At 44.3% G+C, this 17237-nt stretch overlaps 1 protein-coding gene across 9 annotated transcripts in view; it reads right to left on the bottom strand.

The window, feature by feature from the left end:
* Positions 1–17237, bottom strand: part of LHFPL2 (LHFPL tetraspan subfamily member 2) — a 157981-nt gene that overhangs the window by 123876 nt on the left and 16868 nt on the right. Inside the window, exon 3 of one of the 9 annotated variants that reach the window (XM_070571562.1) lies at positions 9409–9576. The exons of 7 other annotated variants lie outside the window; for them this stretch is intronic. The gene's annotated coding sequence lies outside the window, so the exon portion shown is untranslated. Of the gene's footprint in view, positions 1–6029; positions 6177–9408; positions 9577–17237 lie in introns of all 9 variants that reach the window. One more of the 9 variants, XM_070571560.1, reaches the window with a different exon arrangement.

The raw sequence follows: 17237 nt of genomic DNA, 5'->3' as shown, positions 1-17237 counted from the left end.
AATGTAAAGGAAAATACATACTAGATATACATTTTTGGTGTTTAACCACCGGAGTTACAAAAATAATCATTAAACTTCTCCTTAACTAGTTATCCAAAGTCTATTTGCCAAGAAAAAAGTAGCTAAAAAGTTTGGGAAATTTAATCATTTAACATACGTTAGAGAACAACATTAAAGAAATTCAGTGACAGGCTTTCCTACATTACGAGACGGTAATTGATCTTTCTGCAGGTACTTTGTCAATCTGCATGAAAATCCAAAATATTTATACTCTGACGCAGCAGATTTAATCCATTTACCCTAGGAGATAATTAGACAAGTGTAGCAGAAGGGTGTTTAATGGAGCATTACCCATAACTGGGAAAATATTCCATCCACAAGAACACAGTCATACAACGGAATATTCTTCAGATATTAAAAAGGAGGCGTCTAAATCCAAATTTATTGACATGGAAAGACTACCACAATCTATTGTGAAGAAAAAAATAAAACAATGCTTTATAATACAATGTCATATATCTAAGGTTGTGTGTATATGTGTATGATGATCATCAAAAATATGGGCAATAATTATCTTTAGAAGGTGGTTGCTTGGCATGGTTTGCCCTTTACTTGTACTTTCATGTATTGTTTGAACTTTCTATAATAAGTATTTTCTTCAAACAACAGAAAAAACCCCAGAAAATTAAGCTTCTTTCATTTTGGGGGGTAAGAAAATCATTGAGATATATATATATATATATATATATATATATATATATATTTTTTTTTTTTTTTTCCTTAAAGATTGGCACCTGAGTTAACAACTGTTGCCAATCTTTTTTTTTTTCTCCCCAAATCCCCCCAGTATATAGTTGTATATATTTTTAGTTGCGGGTCCTTCTAGTTGTGGCATGTGGGACGCCACCTCAACATGGCCTGATGAGTAGTGCCCAGGATCTTAACTGGTGAAATCCTGGGCCACTGAAGCAGAGCATGTGAACTTAACCGCTCGGCCACGGAGCTGGCTCCGATATATCTTTTTTTAAAAGAAGAATCTTTTTATAGAGAGGATAACAGTCATCCTTTATTTATAGGATGAAAATTCACTGCCATTATCAGAAGCCCCTAGAAGGAAGCAGAGCCCTCAGGCTGGTGAAGCACCTGCCTTGGGTGGTAGCTCCCTGCATAACTGGAGTCACGCACCCAGACTGCCATGGACAGAGCTGAGCAGAGCAACGTCCAGTCAGTCCCACCCAAGCCCACTGGAGCACCAGCCTCCCCAGCAGCACATGTTCGTTTTCCAGCTCTGGAACTCCATGAGAGACACAGTAGTACAGCAGAACCTGGTTCAAGAAATACCAGCTGGGTGCTCTGTACTCAGCACGTGGCCCTGTCTGAGCAGAGAATGGCTGCTAAAATGAAACTTTACCAAAAGGGAATGGGAGAATGGAGAAGAGGCAACTGGGAAAGATTCAATCTAGAAAGATCAGGAAATATGCCCACCAATCACTGGCAAGATTCAACTCAAGGGGCAAAGGGTCTAAAACAACTACCAGTTAGCAGGTTCATAATAGAGGTCCATTGCGGATCCAGAACAGTGGTCTGCACTGGAGGTGGTCTACGGAATGGGAAGGGGAGAAGGCCCCTTAGCATGCTCCATATAGTCCCAAAATTTAGGGCCTCAGTAAATAAGATATTAAGCACAAAGGCTATTATGTAAACACAAACATACTCCAGGGAAAAGTACACCATCAGTAGTCCCTCGGGTGTAGACTATCCTCAGAGGCCAGGTTCTCTAACTACCAAAGCAGCAAAGATCAGATGCCATAGTTACTGCTGTTCCTTCCTCCCCCTTTCTTCGCCCTCTCCCCCTTTCCCTCTTTTTTTCTCTCTCCTTCCCATGCCCTCTACCTCTCTCTCCCGTGCATTCCTGAACAACTCTTTATCTATTTAGAAAATGTGGTTTCGGCCATATGCAGGGATAGCAGCAATATTCTTTACGCCTGTCACATGGCAAAGAGAAGACGTGATTAGACCCTAAGTAAAGAGAGGAGCATTGCACGGGCATTAATAGGATGTCTGAGTATTTCTCCCCAAGAGGCCAGAAGCAGATGAATGGTGCAGCTCAGATTCAGTTAAAGTTTCACTGCTTTATCACTGAAAAAAAAAGTTTATTAGTTGCCATGAGCAAACAAACAAATGAGAGGAGATATAAATCCTTCCAAGGCACTAGCCTTTAAAAGAAAACGACACACCATGCCAGTGTTCCTCAAGCAAGGGATCACAGGAGTCCCTGTCCTCCAACACAGAGCTGACAGCTGAATGGGCTGGAGCACAGCAGCTCTAAACTGTGTGGCCTGGCCGCAAGTACAGTACAGAGCAGGGCAAGGTCAATGAGCACTGAGGTAGAGAAGACTCTCCAGGTGGAACCCAGCCTGGGCCTTGGACTCTGTCCGTTGTCAGTCTCTGTACCCTGACGGGTAAGAATCACCATCTGACCCTCGCCCATGAAGCTTCCAGGCTCCTTTCACACTAAGTGACATACCAGAGCCTGAGGGTGTGGTGCCCAGCTAAGCCCGGAGCCCCAGGCAGGCAGGCCAGGGACCTGGGGCAAGAGCACTGCAGGCAGGTAAAAGGGCTGCACATAAAGGCTCAGACAGGGGCAGGAGCTTGGTGGCTGAGGACCAGAAAGACAGATCTCAGGGCTGGAGCAAGATAAGCTGGGGCTGGCGAAGCTGGCAGAACCAGATCACCCCGGGGCCTAGTGCATCTTGACCAGGAATCTGGATTTTATCCCACATGCAACAGGAGAGGACTGGAAGATTTCAAGCAGGGAGAGAATGCAGTCTAATCTGCAATCTAATTTACATTTTTAACAATCCTGACAGCTGCTGTGTGTAATGGATTGTGTGGGAGCTCAAACTTCAAATTTTACTGATCGTCTGTTGTTAAAACTCAGAATGTACTCAGGCCATAAAGGGGATGCTTTTTCTAATTCCATTTTCCACACATATGGTACAGACAAGCTCTTAGGAACACGAACACACACACACACACACACACACACACACACACACACACACACACGGCAGGTGTTTCACTTTTTAAAACCCCATGCTACACTGTAAGATGTTTCTCTCTGGGAAGTTATACTTCTCTCTGAAACAACAAAACAACAATTTTCATTTTTTGGTGTTTTTCCTCCAAAAGGCAAAATGAAAGAGAACAGTAAGACAGAAAAAAACATTCTTTGATAGTAAAAGACTGTGCTTTCACTACACATTTTGTTACAAATTAATACAAAGTTAGCTGTTCACTGACAATGGAGCATTTCCTACTACCTGCTTACTATTCAAACTGATACTATGAAAACATTTCCTCTCAGATTAAAGAGATTTTTTTAACTCTTTGAATAATGTTACGGAAATACAAAAATCACCCCAGTCTTTTGCATAGATTTCCGTTTAAAAATTAAAAATAGGAAAATAGCCACTAAAGCAAATGGTTAGTAGCAGAGTATGATTTGCATCTTTTAGAACTAAAATGCCATTGTATAATCATTCCTCCAAAACTCTGAAAACGACGACTATTTATCCAGAGCCTTCCATGAAGCAGTTAAAGTGCTTTACAAATACCATCCTCATAATAACTCCATAAAGAGAGGGTAGTTTGCTATAAAAGTTCATTGGGCATGAAAACTTGGCTCAGTTATTCAACAGCTTGATCCAAAAGCAATTATTAAAATTAATTTTTAACAGCAACAAAAATAATTTGGCTGAAAGAGTAAACTAATAAGCAGTCAACTGCCTACCCACGGCACATTTCCTCCACACAAAGGCCGCCGTTCCTCGCCCCAATACCCAGAATTACTTCTATGAAAGCAGCTCCTGTAAAGCACGATGGCCCAGAGGCCTGGCGCCAGCGGCTGAACTGAAAGCACTGGACCCCCTTTCACAGCATCACTTGGTCTTACATTTAAAGTGCCCTTAAGGCTGGCACCAAATGAGCTGGGGAGACAGTGATTTCCTAATGAATTAAGACTGAGCAAAGAGCCATCCTTTATGATGCACGTGGGATGGTCCACTAATTGCTTGAGGATGGATAGCCTCATTCTGCCCTCTCCTCCCCAGTGAGCTCCACCATACACACTCCTGGCAATCCTGAGGTCCCCTTGGCAGATAAAGTACCAAAAGGATGGAGTGGCTCCATGGAGCAGGCAGTTGTGCAGAGAAGCTGATGCATTTGCTTGTGCAAAGAATGCCAATTGCCATAAACCCTTTACCAGGTTTGGAGGAGCAGAGGTCATAGGAGCGAGGCCAAATCCATGGAATCTACTACCTGGAGGTCATGCCTCCTTGGCCAGCCTTCTACCTCCATTGTGGGCTATTTCTCTCTTTAGCCATCAGTAAATTTCCTGGATGAGAAACGAATGCTGTGTAAAGGTAGCCGGTTTTATAAGACAATGAGAGACTTGGAACATGCACTTGGTTTTCCTGGTTCTTACATCTAGGATTATCCCATGTACTCTAAAGGTGACTACAAGTGACTAGGCAAGGAGACCTTCCCAGCCTTTTCACAGCATGGCACGGTAAGAAAAGGATTCACATCCTTGCTTTGCCATCTACTAGTTGTGTTATTAACACAAGTTACTTACACTCACTGAGCCTCCATTGCCTCATCTGTAAAATGGGTCTAATACCCCACAGAGAGGTTGTGAAGATTAAGGATGCTAATGAAGGTACAGTGCCCAGTATAAAACAGATGCTAATTATTACTCTCTTCTGTTTGCACGAAGTCAACCTTCTCCAATTATCAGTCATTTCCATCCTTCTGTCCTTGTTTGTTAATCTCAGTTTCTAATTTTTAAGTCCATTCAAAATGGTCTATCCGTGTCTATTTCATACTAAGAGAAAGGCCAGGGTAGTGATTTCAAACACACTTTGAATTGAGCAAAGCTGGGGTCCAAAATCCAGTTCTGCTACTTACTAGTTTTATGATCTTGGGAAAGTTGTCAGACCTGTGACTCAGTTTCAACAGGTACAAAATGGGGATGTGAAGATTGCTATTAAAGGATTATTGGGAGGAGGACTGAAAGGAGTAAATAGCTATCTTTGTAAGAGAGCCCTGGTCTGTATCCTCCCTGGGGCCTACAACACTCTAAGCAAATGCCACTTAATAACACGTTCTTTCCTTGGGCACCCTAGAGAACCCTACAACAGTTGAAGAACAGACCTTAGAAATAGCGCTTGCTGACTGATGTGGATTTGGGTGCCATGCTGTTAGATACATTAGTGGATGATGGGATTTAGCTCTAAGGTATTTCTTTTTTCTTCCCCTCAGTTGACTCCAACTCCTCCTTTCTCTGAAAACCAGCAGTCAGTCCATGTAAACTTTCATTGACTGGGCCTTTCATCCTATGTGCCACATACAACGCTAGGCATTTCTAGGATTTAATATACATAAGAAAAGTCCTCTGCCCTCAGGTGCTAAGGAGGAAAGCAGACACACAGACAAATTATTAGAACCAAATGTGGTGAGAATTTGGGTGACATGGTGCAGGAAGATCGGAGGCAGAAGAGGAGTGGGGGCCAACCTCTGCCCTCCATAATAAGTAAGAGTCCAAAGAGGAAGTGGTAGTGCATGTCACAAAAGGACTTGTGGTCACTATGAAGGAGCTTGAATTCTGCCCTGCTGGCCGCCATTTCATGTGTTCCACGTGGAGCCACCACAGCAGATTCACGTGAGACGGTTCAAATGCAGATTCCTGAGACACACCCAGATGCGCTGATTCACAGGGTCTGTAATCTCTCCAGAACAGCGGGTAATTTCAGTGCACCCTGAAGTTCGTAGCTCCAAGTTTCAAAAGCCTTCATGGGTAAAATATGCCTAGACAATCCTGGCCCCAAATCTCATCTTGTCACCCTCAATGCCTCTGGGCAGACTGGCCTTTTTGCCTGGGCACTTGCAAAAGAATCAGGACCATTTTCAGCTGGCCCCTTAGGAAGCAGGGTCCAAGAGAAAAATGCCAGAAGAACAACTCTACTCACCTTCTCTGGCTAGGGAGCCTCCTCTCATCTTCCCTGGGTCTCAGGAGGGTGGGAGACGGCTCCTTCTTACCCACAGTCTGAGCATCTGGGCCTCTGCGTAAAGCCCACTCATTGTAAGGAGACAGAACCTACTTTCTAGCTGCACCTCTGGAATTAGAAAAGCATTCCTCAATCAGCCCCATTACAAGTGCTTCTCACGGTATCTGGCAAACACACTTACTGTTTATATTCTAAGACGCTACTCATTTCATTCTAAGTCTTTAAGAAATATTCTAAAATCATTGCTATATTTGAACTTAAAATTGTGGTAAAACCCATATTGGCTGTGTAAATATAAAAATATGAGCATCAATATAGTTCACGTCTAGGGGCTGGCCCCGTGGCCGAGTGGTTAAGTTCGTGCGCTCCGCTGCAGGCGGCCCAGTGTTTCGTTGGTTCGAATCCTGGGCACGGACATGGCACTGCTCATCAGACCACGCTGAGGCAGCGTCCCACATGCCACAACTGGAAGGACCCACAACGAAGAATATACAACTATGTACCGGGGGGCTTTGGGGAGAAAAAGGAAAAATAAAAAAAATATATAGTTCACGTCTAGAAAAAGAAAAAAAGACTAAAAGATTCAGGAATAGGAAGAGGGTCTTGGGACCCTTTAGAATGATATTTTATCAAAAAGAAATAACTACTGACTACTCAAAATGTGCCAAGTATTGTTCTAACCTACTTGATGGTCACAAAAACCTGTGAGGTATTATTAACCCCAGTTTACAGATGAAGGGACTGAAGCAAACAGACTTTAAGTAACTTCCCAGAGATCACCTAGCTGGTAAATGTGAGAGTGGTTAATGTCCCAAAGATGAGCCAGCTGGTAAATGTTAGAGCTGGTTTCAAACCCAAGCAGTCGGGCTCCGAAGCCTGGCCTTTTAACCACTCAACCCTCTGGCTTGTTTTATCTTAGTTACTCACAGTTTATAAATCAAAGTTCAACACTCTTTCTCCACCATAATTTGCAGAAGAGCCTTTGATTTCCATCTACAATGCAGGCAATATGAGCATTTCAGGAGGGATTCACGTGCAGGATTTAGGATCCCTGGTCCCTCTCCCCTAAAAGCCTTTGGGTAGACCAATCCCCCTCCCAGATCCAAATTCCCCTGGTATGAGGAGGAGGGAGGGGGAGAGAGGAGGAGACAGCCTTGCCCGACTTGAGAACATTACAGGGAACAGAAAAGGACATCAAGGACATTTCACCAAGAACTACCTGTTAGAAAGCAAAGGCAGATGAAGAAAGAAAGGAGGGACAAAAGCAGGACACATACCAGAGTTCTCCCCTTTTCCTTCATCAAACCTGCATTGTTAAACTGGTAATTAGACTAAAAATAACCCAAATTTTTGAAAAGTCCTCAGGACTCAGCAGCTAATAGAAAACTGCTTTCTAACAACAAATCCATATATGGTAGGCGTTCTTAATCTCTTCTTTCAAAAACACTAAGCCCAAGATTTCAAATTAACTTATGACCTACCAGATCATCTTCAATCTACAGATCTGTCTTCTAAGGAGGGGCATGGTGAGAAGCCCCCACCTGCCTTGTTTAGCCTAATCTAAAAGAACTCAGATTGCCCCAAAATAAAAAATCGAATTCAGATTCAAAACGTGGTGCTACAATTTAAAAGAACCTATATTCTGACACAAGCAGACCACTCATCTGGCTCCAAAAACATAAATAACCAAGAAGGTCAAGCTGATGGATGCACAGAAATACGACTCCACACTCCTTCCTCAGCCGCCCTCCCTTCTCCACCACGTGATGGGGCGGCACTCTGGAAAGACCAGCCACAGGTAACTCCCCTCAGTGCCTGCACAGAGAGAGGTTTACCCTTGCAAAGCTGGGGCCAGGATATGGGGTTTGAAGTATCCAACGGTGCTCCTGCTCCTAAGACCAGGAACACTTCCAAAATCGCCGCACTATCTCCTCCACCACTGCTCAACCCCCTCCTCCCTCTTGACCTCCTCCTTCATTCTGCCCTCTGTTCCTCCTCTCTTCCCAGTCCCCCATTCGCTTGGCAAATCCAAACTTCTTTTCCCAAGTTTCTTTTGTAACCACCCTGACTATGGATTGCTTCTGAGGACATTTTACACAAAAATCACAAAGCTAGAAAGAGAATTTGGCAAGAATTCCAAGGCAGTGACATCCAGACTTCAGAACACCATGCCAACAGATGCTCAGCTCCCCTAATCCCTGGTCTGTGTCCTGACATGTCCCAGAGAGGAAAGGAAAGGATGCTAACAGGGATGCGGGATGTGGGTGACTCTAAGGAAGTCTCACTGGCAGTTCTTCAGTCTTTGAGGAAGACAGCTATTGCCCTCCTTGCAATATTACAGCCAACAGCTCTTGATATTAGCCTGACTCTTCTCAGTGACATTAGCATTAACAGCGACATGCCTGTATGTCTATACCCTTAACAACCTGCACTTGTTTGTATGTTGGCACTGATGGGCATAAAGGCAGCTTACCCAGCCCACCTGTCCTAATTAGGGAGAAATGATCCCTGCATGTGGGTTGTTAATTCTAACTTTCCTGAAGCAAACCCCGGCTCCTGGGAGAACTTATTATGCAGACCTCAAAGTGTGAAGTGTCACAAGTCTCTTCTAATGATGGCATTATGTTATTTCCAGGCTTTCTTAAAAGAGCCAGCAAATTCACATTTACAAGGATGCTATTAGTCCTCTAGTAAGAGAGAGATGAGTTCAAATAATTGCATATTTTTCCTCCCTAACCAGCTCAGCCTAAGGGATAGTTATTCTGTCTGCTAACAGGCACACAGACTTGCATCCATACACTCAAAGGTGCAAGTTTCACAGCCTACACTTTAACGCTGTTCACCTCCAGGAGACACACCTTTTAGAGTGCCTGCAACCCCAGCACTGGATTTAGGACAAACTGACCTAATCTGATAAGAATCACTGGAAAGCTCTTTCAAACTGCATACTTCAGGGAAGGTCCAAAGAGTCGCCTTGGGACATGAGAGCAATAATCTGGGACAAGGCACCACATCAGGCAAGGGCTCTGACCCTTATCTCCAGATTAAACAAGAGCAAACGCACCTTTATTTACTTAATAGTTGTTATTAAGCAATATTTATTAAAATTAAGATATCTGTTAATAGTTAATAGATTATGCCAGAGAGGCATTAAAGTCAGCAGGGTGAGAAAAACATGTGCACAGCCATGATTACCCTTAAAAAGTTCTTTAGGAAGACCAATAAACCATCCCTCAAGAAGCTTCTAGAACAAGTTTTTTAGTAGAGAAGTAGACAAAGTGGTTGATTTATTTTTTTAGGGGTTGTTTAAGATAACTTTTTATGGTGTCTCAACTCTTACCGGTCAGGAATTGGGCAAGGAGCAGCTGGGTGATGCTTCTGTTCCGTGTGGCAATGGCAGAGGTCATCAGGTGGCATTTATTAGGTGGAGGATCCAAGACGGCTTCGTTCACATGTGAGTGGGGATGGCTGGAAGGGTGGGTTCACCTGAGACTGTCCACTGGGGCACCTGCCATGTCAGCCATAGGGTAGACTTCTCAAATGGAGGCTCAGGGATTGAACAGTGTTCCTGCTAACAAGGCAGAAACTGCACAGCCTTTTATGACCCAGCCTCAGAAGTCACATGATGACACTTTTTGTCATACTCTGCTGTCAGAGTGATGCCAAGCCCACCCAGATTCAAGAATAGGGACCTGTTTTAAAATCAGGAACCTCTCCAGCCATATTGTATAAAAAATAACTCAAACACTCTGATAAAAGTAATTTGCACTGAGCCTTGAACTACAATTCAGAATTGCCTGTTTGGGGATGCTGAGCCTGAGAAAAACGAACCAGATGACTGCTTTTCAAAAAACCAGTCAAAACCAGCAGGGGAACAGCCAATGGTATTATCCAGAGTCAATAAACAGACTTGGGGTTTAGAAATCAGCCATGAGTCCCACTATTACCAAGAAATTCTGAACTGACAAGTCAAGGATTTGTGTAAACGGACCCGTGGCTTTTCTTTATGTGGCTTTGGCCTTTAGAAACTTCTAGGAGAGGTTTCACTGAGGCTGCGCTCCCTTGAGGAGTTAATCCCTAACGCTTTAAACTTGGTGTCTCTGAGTCATCCTTCGCAATTTACACTCACTATGCCTCAGAGTTTTTATTTCCTTTTATGCACCCAATCCTACTCCGTAAGGAAGATGAAGTCTGAGAGGATCTTGAACCACTGTCGCCTGAGAGAACAACAGATTGAAAAGCACCTCCTGTCACTCACTCTAAGGTGGCGGTTCTCAGCCAAGATCACTGTGCCCTCCCCCTCCCTCCAGACCCCAGCATATTCAGCAATGTCTGTAGACATTTTGGATCCTCACAACTGGGAAAGGGGGGTTCTGCTGGCATAGAGTGCCTGGGATACTGCTAAACATCCTACAACGCACAAGACAGCCTGCACGACAAAGAATTATTCAGCGCAAAACGTCAATAGAGCCGAGGTGGAGAAATCCTGCTCGAAGGCACACCCTCTAACGAGTAGACTGTTAAGCAGCCCCACAATGTTTTCACCATTACTTCTCTCTCCCTATTTTTGTTTTTTTTTTTAAAGATTTTTTTATTTTTTCCCTTTTTCTTCCCAAAGCCCCCGGGTACATAGTTGTGTATTCTTCGTTGTGGGTTCTTCTAGTTGTGGCATGTGGGACGCTGCCTCAGCGTGGTCTGATGAGCAGTGCCATGTCTGCGCCCAGGATTCGAACTAACGAAATACTGGGCCGCCTGCAGCGGAGTGCGCGAACTTAACCACTCGGCCACGGGGCCAGCCCCTCTCCCTATTTTTGAACCACACGTGTATAGCTGAATTTCTGTGAGTGCAATGCATACACGCTGTGGCTCCACTGGAATATCTCATTTTAAAAACACGTTCCCCTAGAAGTCTGAAAATCAGAATTCTCATCATGAAACCATTCTTTACCTTAATGAGTCACTTTTAATGTAGATGACCCAGTCACATCGGTCATACTAAAGACAAACAAACAAAAAACAGACTGTAAAGGCTTCAGTACTCAGCGGCTCCCGTCCACTCACTCTCGTCCTTTGTTTCTGAAAAGAATGAGCTGAAATGTTTACGCATGGGAGCAAGCAAACCCAGAGACACAGATTAACAGCCGCTCTTTCAGCCCAGTCTCTTGCATCTGTCACCTCCCAGCAGGAGAACAATAGCGGCAATGACACAGACACGGCCTAATGTGAGCAAACACACCCTGGTCCTCTGCCACCTGTCCCTGAGACCTCACAGGCGCCTGCATGTCCCTTGGACCTCCTTTCTTCCCCGCACTAACAGTCTCTCACATGTCCTGCTCTGTTTGTGGCCATCACGCTTCAGTTTATACTGACAAATCAAAAGCTGTGCAGAAAACACCAGACAGAAAACACCATTCATAAACTCTGAGATTTACCTTTGGGGAACTCTGATAGTCATTTTTATTGGGTCTCTTCCACCACAAATTTGTAAAGCTATTTCCTATTTCTAACATTAATTGCTATTTTCCTCTGAAAACAAGGCTTCAACGACACCACTACAAGGCACATAAAACCACAATTCCCTGAGTGACATAAATTACACCGCTGGGGTGGTGCACACTGCAGTGCAGGACTGTTAGCGGGCCAGGCTCGTTAATGGTGTGTGCTGTGGTGCCATTCTCCCAGGACAAACATAAACACTTTTTATACAATTTTTTGGCTTTGCATCCCTCTTTCCAACTAAGATTTCACCCCAGGAGGTGGAATCTTAGCTGTCCCAGAAAGCAGATAGGCACGGAGAATGGCCCTCATTCGGTAGGCGTTCCTCCCAAGAAACACATACTCTCTAACAAATCTGACCACGGGGCTAATCTAATTGTTAAATGACTATTAATTTTGCCTCATGTCAAAACACACACTCTAGAACTTCTTTGATCCTAAGGGCAAAGGAAGCCCTGGGAAATGCCGGTTTACAGAACCTGTCTGCTAGGAGAAAGGGTAAACACAGGCCGGGGCTCCAGGAAACCCAGGCAGCAGCTTTGATATGGAGAGAGCGGCACCAGCAGTAACCGCATGACAGGCCTGAAAACAACATCAGCTACAAAAATGCTCTGAGCTCAACTGAGGAGAAACTTTCAGAAGTTACTGGATTCCTTAAAGCCAACATGCTCCTATTTTAATAGGGTTGTGACTACCACTGACTATGTTCCAGGTATGCCCTACAAAGGTTAGTCATTTACTGTCCTAACAATTCTATGGAGTGAGGATGATTATTCCTACTTTACAGATGAGGAAACTGAGCCCTGGAGAGATGAGTAACTTGCCTGAGGCCACAGGCCCTGGGAGTGGGGAGCAGGGCTGGAACCCAGGCATGCCTGACTCCAGGCTGGTCTTCCCCACCACAGGCCCTGCCCAAACACACACAGAGTCATTCCCCCTGTGGCGAAACGGCACTGAGAAGGGCTGTTTCCCAAACATTCTCTTCTCCAAAAAGCCTCATACAGAGCCCTCTAATGATTGCTAATTGAAAAAATACTTAGGCTGCGTAATCACCAAACAAACTCCAATCCTGTGTATTTAATCATTAACATTTTTAGGCTACAGAACACGTAGCTCCTTAGATTCAGGGTGAGCTGGGCTGCTTGTTAGATACAACTGGGCTCCAGAAAGGACCAGAAGACATGGACTGAGACATCCTTGGGACCTGGCCCGACTGGAGGAAGGACTTGGTCCTCTCATGAAGACCCTGTGGTTCACGCCTTACAAACAGGGCGGCGATTAAACAGAGGTGAAGGTTGGGGATTTGATCCTGATCCTGGGGAAAGAGCCCAGCAGGGGAGGAAATGATGTAAAGAAAATACAAAAGGTATAAATGGGCGAAAAGACACATGGGGCCCATCAAAGACTTCTCTGATCTGTGCTGGAAAAACAGGAGCAAGATGCTTGCAAAATAACCACAAACTTTGATTCTTATCCTCCTAACTCCCTATAAAACTGTACTTAGGTGATTTACATCTTATTTGGGGAGTAATGAATGAATGTATATATACGACTTCCCTTTGCAATAAGAAAATCACAAATATGAACCAATCTTTTAACTTATTACATTTTTTATAGCAAGTTGGAACCCTACGAATATAGAATTCCGTCACATTTCAGCATTTAATTTTGCAAACATGAACACAATTATATAAACCTCCATTAACTTTTTTTCTGCCACTGTGGTTACAGATCCCCACTGATTACCTAAAAAAAAAACAGATAAAGAAAACTACTGAATTAAAATGATGTTACATGCAATAAAACAAGTAAACAAATAAAAAAACAAAAACCATGCCTTCAGCAACAGGCAACGCCAAAACACTTTTTCCACTAAAAGGTTTGCATTCTAAATTACCCTTCATGAAAGCTCAGGGCTCATAGCTGGGAAGTCAGACAGTCCCACCTCACTTTTGTTTGTACTTTCAAGAATCCTGAAGAGAATAATCAAGTTTTCCCCAAATGTAAATGAATACAAGAAACTAGACTTTTCAAATAAGCTGTTTTTATCAACACACACGCACTCCTAAAAACTGAATTTGTTTCTAATTTGTATGGTTTTGCACATGGAATATTCTGGGTTCAGGTAAAACATGTACTATTCACTTTTGAGCACTATGCCAGCACTGTACAACAGTAACTGGCTCACAATAACTACAGTGGTACCAAAGAACAGCCCCCATGAGAAGTCCAAACACCAGACCAGGAGGATACTATCACAAATCACTTCCCAAGGCATGAGTTTCACCAAAAGACAAAGTAATGGTTAATGCCACTGTGCAAGATTAAGCTCTAATAATCCAGCTGACAGTCATCATTCTTGCTGCTATGGAGACCTGGTCAGACCCACCTCTGGCCTGCAGAATACCTGCCAGCTTTAGATCAATAAGCCCTGTGATCTTTAATACAGAGCAGAAGCCAATAACCCAGCCAATTCTCCCTGTGGTCATCAATCAGGTTTAGACCACAGCTTGTCTTACAACCCCTTAGGAGATTGGATGTCTGCTGCATATTTCCTGGAGAGAAGCAAAGAGACACCTACGAAGTCAGCTCAGCAGAAGTCAGGTGAACCAGTGAAAGGGCCTGTTGAGGGGGAACAGATTTCCAGAAGGAACTGTGCTCTCTTTCCCTGAGGAGGCACAGACATTCCACATGAAAGTGGTCAGCTGCTAAGGGTTCCAGAGGAGCACACTCGCCCTTGGACATCAAGGCTATGTGGTGAAGCCTAAGGGTCAATTTAAGAAGACAACTCCATCCCCAGCCCCCCCAGGCTGGGAGGATGGGTAGATGGACCAGAGTGGGTGGACGAAACTGTCCAAGCAGCAAACAATGACATCTCTTCAGTCAGTGATTGTGAATTTAAACAAAATTTCTTGGCCTTACAAATTCTCTTGGGCAACTTTTCATCTTGAATGAATTTCCTATAACTATTCTAAATTTTAAAACTCATGTGTAATGGTAAACCTTTTTTTGTGAATTAACTGGGAGGCCAAATAAAGGAGATAAAGAAACAGCAATGCTTTGCGTTACCAGCCTAAAAGAAGCAGTGTGGCTTACACCTATGGGTTTCTAAGCACAGCACACCATACAACCTGGTTTACTTGGCTGGGGCCAACGAGAGCAGGGCTCCAATTTTCAAAATGAGGTTGGGGGTGATGGAGACTAATTTGCCTACGGTATCTATCAATATGGAGAAATGAGTCCTCCTTCTATTGCTATAATGCTCAAACATATCTGGACCTTCCAGTCACATCCACAGCATCTTGCACACACATACACTTCCATAAACAGATTGAAAGACTGATGAGCTCCAAGTAGCATGTCCTTCTGAAAAGGGGGCACTGGGCCACAAAAGAAGGGTGGGCTCCTGGCCACTGGATACTGTTATTGGGTAGAGGGCAACTTCAAGCCTATTTGTTCCATGACTGTCCTGATTAGTTCCTCCAGGGAGGCTGAGTGACTGGGGCCACTGCCTCTGCACAGTGCAGGCTCTGCCCAGCTCCACAGGGCACCACTCACACAGACTACAATGTGGCATCCCGCCTCCCACCCACCCCCCAAGCCTAAGAAAGCCCGTCTTCCCCTCAACTTCACCACCAACTTTAAGGAATCAGTTGAATCTTGCTACATCTCAATTTTCTAATCTACACGTAATCTCAAGAAAGCCTCAACTCTGGAAAAGCTAATTGACACCACTTCTTACAGACCTTTCAGCCTATAAAAATATCTCCAAGAGCACTAGACAAGGAATCAGAAGTCATATCTTCATTTACATTATTCATTCACCTAAAAAGTAAATATTAAGCACCGAATACACACCAGAGACCAAAGGTTTGAGGGTGAACTAGCAGGAAAGACAAGGGACACTGCCCTCAGGGGGGTTTGGCCAAGTCATCCAGTGTCTATAACTGAAATTAAAGGGCTTAGAGAAGAAGCTCTTTCAAGCTCCTCCTAGCTCCCCTATTCTCCACTTTCCACTTTGGTGCCAAGAGGGGACTGAAGCATTCTGGGATATTCTGCTTCCCCAAACAGATGCTGTTTTTACTCCACATACATATAGCTCAGGCTGCAGATGTGTGGCTTACCTTCATGCTGTCAAGCGTAGACAACTCATTCTCATCCCAGTTTATGAGATCAAGTGAAACCCTAATCTAGAAGGCCCACTGGCATGCACATCTCAGGCTCCTTGGCACAGGCACCCTCATAGCCTCATTCCTTCCACATGGAGGAAATCTGGTCCCTTCAGATCAAAACTACAGAAAAACAGGAGCAGGGCTGCCAAGGCTCCCTCACATGTTGCCTGGGTTTTGTTTATTTCTTCCTCATCAACTCACATTATTTCTGACACTGCACTTCAACTTCCTGGACACAGCCAGAGAGAAAAGCTTTTAAGAGGCACTGAAGTATAGCCAACTTCTGATTAGCCACCGTAATGAAGGAGAGGAAGAGCACATGGCCAGAGACAGAGGACTCTTGCCTTGGAGGGCTGTAAGAAAAGTTCCTGTGCAGGATAAGGACAAGCATTAGTCAAACAAGTGAAAATCTCCCTCCCACCCCCCCAAAAAAATTCCCCTCAGATAACATTTCAGGAAAACACTTGGCTGGAGTTTCACCTTCTGGAAGTTCCCAAGGGCACCGCATCCACCAGAAAGGGAGATGGCTCACTATCAACTGGTAGGGGGAAATGTCAGGCCCTGAATCAGTGGGGGGAATAGATTTTTATGAAATCTCTGCAAACCAAAGCTATGATTAAATGCACTTCACAGTGGCTAAGGTTATTATTAACACATAATAGAAGTTTTCTTTTTCTTTTTCAGAGCTAAGTTCACAAATATTAAGCAGCAATTTATACAGTAGAGAGGGAGAAGCTGAAGATTAGAAAGCAATCAGATATGAGACAGTAAGAATGTAAATGAAGATGGCTATCGAAAAGGCTGGGCCCCAGAAATAAACCTGTAAGAAGCCATAACGTAGACAGTTAACACCTCTGACCTTCCTGATCAAAGGCACAGGCACTCGAGAAGTTACTCAACACTTGGCTTACCACTGCGTCAGACGTACAAAGGGATCTTCCCATCCGCCCTCTTCATCTCCCTCAACTCCCACCTGCCTTGTCCTGCCCACCTGGATCACCTTCCTCGCCCTCAGAAAGAAGCTTGCTGCCCTGGGGAATCGTGCCAGCTGGTGGCTGGTACCGAGAACCACCTATTCATCACACTTTTCTCCCTTCTCTTGGAGGACTCCCTGCTCTTGGAGGATAAATTCACCTCCTCCTCATCTTCCTGCTGTTTCTTCTAATTATGATCACAGAGGACTTAATCTGAAAGTTAGAAGTCCAAGATAGAGTCCCAGATCCCCACTTCCCTACTGGGAGACCTACGGCAAGTCACACAGCTCTCTCTGCCTCACTCCTGTCTTGTACATGGATACAAACAAACGTGGATAGCAGGGCTTTTATGAAGCTGCAGAAATGAGTGTACACTGTGAACGGAACAGCACGAATCACGCAGAAGGCATAGCTCTCACCATTCTGCAAACTCCCCACCACACGGTTTAACGCTTTCAACACTGCTCAGCTCAAAGGAATTTGATAACCATCATGCTCCAAATAAATCACGTCAACAGCAGATGACT

The sequence above is a fragment of the Equus przewalskii genome, chromosome 13, assembly GCF_037783145.1.
Source record: "Equus przewalskii isolate Varuska chromosome 13, EquPr2, whole genome shotgun sequence".
Taxonomy (NCBI): domain Eukaryota; kingdom Metazoa; phylum Chordata; class Mammalia; order Perissodactyla; family Equidae; genus Equus; species Equus przewalskii.
This window is presented reverse-complemented; position numbering and strand designations above follow the sequence as displayed.